Source organism: Eptesicus fuscus, chromosome 6 (genome assembly GCF_027574615.1).
Source record: "Eptesicus fuscus isolate TK198812 chromosome 6, DD_ASM_mEF_20220401, whole genome shotgun sequence".
NCBI lineage: Eukaryota > Metazoa > Chordata > Mammalia > Chiroptera > Vespertilionidae > Eptesicus > Eptesicus fuscus.
Genome location: NC_072478.1, coordinates 83,680,987 through 83,683,661, shown reverse-complemented (window position 1 = coordinate 83,683,661; position 2,675 = coordinate 83,680,987). Strand labels below are relative to the sequence as shown.

The window sequence follows — 2,675 nt, the reverse complement described above, 5'->3', positions numbered from 1 at the left end:
ATCTCATTTAATTCTTGCAGAAAATCTACAGTTTTTATTCCCATTCCATAGATATCAACACTGGGGCTTAGGTCATATGCCGCTAGAGCTTCATTTCAAGTCTTTTGTTCTTGACTATGTTATATTATATAAGCAATTATTATCTCTGACTCTCCCACCACAACATTCATATATTTATGCACTTATGACAATGAGTAAGTGAATATATGCTGAGGGACTAATATTAGGTATTTACTCAACCAATATTTATTGAAACTTTATCCTGTGCTTTGTGGTTCAAGCATGAATAAGGCAGAGAAAATTCTGGCTTACATTCTTAGTGAAAGGAGACATGATAAAGAAGTCAGCAAATAAATAAGTGAATTAATTTAAATCTATACATACTATGAACAAAATAAAAATGGATAATGGATTAAACAGTTATTGTGGATGCATGAGCTATGACCAAGTACCCAGTGTATTTGGGAGTATGTGTACACTGGGAATACAATGGCCAGTGGGGACCCCTATTAGGAACTGAAGATAGGAGTCAGCCATGAGGAAATATGGGAATCAGCCATTCTAGGTGATAGGAGCAATCTAGTAGATGGGATTCTGGGTACTAATGCTTCACTACCCTGCAGTAGGATATCTATTCATCCCATTTTCCAGGTGACTTTGCAGCATCCTCCCATTGTGGGTGAAATGTAGTTTCCTACTACTCAGATGTTGGACATGATCATATGACTTATTTTGGCCAATGGAATGATCTCCAAGACTTTAAACATGTTTGCATAACTTAGCCTATCCTCTTATATCCCTGCTACTTATGATGGAAAGAACATTCCCTGGTCATCACAGATTCAAAAAGAATATGATATGTGTGGGATAGATCTGATCGGAGCTCAGCCAACTTGCAGCCTGAAGCAGAGCTAGTCCTAGCAAAGTCAAACTGACTTGCAGACCCATACACACTATGCCCCTCGCCACCCCCACCCCCCAGGCCCCATAGATTCATTGTGGTGAGCCACTTATTTGACTAATAGAAGGGACAAGAATCCTGAAGTGGGAAGAAACTTGGAGTGTTCCGTGAACAGAAAGAAGGCCACTGTGGCTGGAACAGAATGAGCAAGTGGGTAGTATCCACAGTGAGGAAGGAAGGGGCCAGGTCTACTTGGGTCTTGTAGGTCATGACAAGAACTTTCCATTTTATCCCAAGGGTGAGAATTTCAAGCTGGAGATTCATATGATCTGATTTACACTTTGAAAAGATCAATTCAAGTACTGTGTTGAGAATAGGATATAGGGTATTAAGAACAAGAAAGAAGGGAGTCCAGATAAGAAGTTAGGACAATAAGAGATCAACCAAAGGACTTGTATGTAAGCATATAAGCGTAACCAATGGATACAAAACTCGGGGGGGGGGGGCGGTGAGGGTATGTATGGAAGTGGGGTGGGGGGTGGGGGGCAATGGTAAGATATGTACACATATAATACCTTAATAAAAAAATGAAAAAAGAAGAAGTTAGGACAATATTTTTTTTTTCTTTTCAACCTTGTTTGAAACTAGCCCACAAGCACTGTGTGGCCAGCTTCACTATTACTTTTCTTCCTCTACAACCACCAAGATCAGTGTTCAGATCCGATGGGAAAGGGAACTGGAGGGTCAGGTTGTTTTCAACATCTAACTTTACTTATTCTAAAACATAGGGGCAGCAACAAGCTGGTATCCTCAGCTATGTCATTATCAGACGCTGCCAGGAAACATGGAGGCAACCTACAAGAAAAAAAGTGTGAAAGCTCTAGACCAAAAAGTTGATTCAGTACATCCACCTGCATGGACCCAAGCCCAGGCTCCCAAGCCCAGGTCTAGAGATATAGGAAAGGCGAGTGGCAGCTGCAGATATTATGCTGACCTGAGCTGTCAGAGTCTCTCCAGGTTGATCTTGCATGCAGTTGGGAGGACAATAATTTAGAAAGAGACAATGACGAACATCATGCAGTTATTTGGAATGTGCAGTGCTGAGAGCTTCCAGAGTATGGGAGAGTGAGAGCTGAAGTCCAGCCCAGACTTGCCCTACTGTGTGTCTTGTCCTGAGGCTACACCTGTCCAGAGGTGGCCTTGGATGGACAGTGCCTTGCTGTAGGGTGACAATAGATTCTGTTCATTACTTTCTCTTTTTTAGTCATTTGATGGCTAGTATTGATCAGAAGAGAAATCTGTTGCATCAGAGGAGAAAATGTATCATATTAAATAAATAATGTGTATAGAACTAGTGTGTTTGTGAAAGTATTCTTTGCCCTTTATGTATGCGTGGAAACATTCTGTAATGTTATTGAAAGAGAACATAAATTAGTGGGTTTGGGAGAATATGGTGTACTTATTTAGATACATAAAGACAGAGGCCAGGTGAAGCCAAAGGTATTGGAATGTATTTATATTTTTGTGTCCCTAATGTGAGGTGAACAAGAGCATGTTGAAGTTCAGCTGTGTGGAGAAGGTCTGGTGGTTCTCAGCTGAGTAGGCACCACTTCTGGTAGCCCAGGTTCAAGGGACCCAGTGAGGTAATGATATGATTAGATAAGCCATGTGCAAATGAAATCAACAGTCCTCAGGAGCAGAATCCAGTAGGTCTGAAGAGAGCCAGCCCCTCTCTGAGGGAGAATCTGAATGGAATCTGGAAAGGGTGATTGGA

At 41.4% G+C, this 2,675-nt stretch overlaps 2 pseudogenes; both read right to left on the bottom strand.

The window, feature by feature from the left end:
- Positions 1-1,533: 1,533 nt before the first annotated feature.
- LOC114233447 (small nucleolar RNA SNORA61) lies at positions 1,534-1,646 on the bottom strand (annotated as a pseudogene).
- A 206-nt stretch (positions 1,647-1,852) lies between these two features.
- On the bottom strand, positions 1,853-1,999 carry LOC114233437 (small nucleolar RNA SNORA44; annotated as a pseudogene).
- Positions 2,000-2,675: the final 676 nt, after the last annotated feature.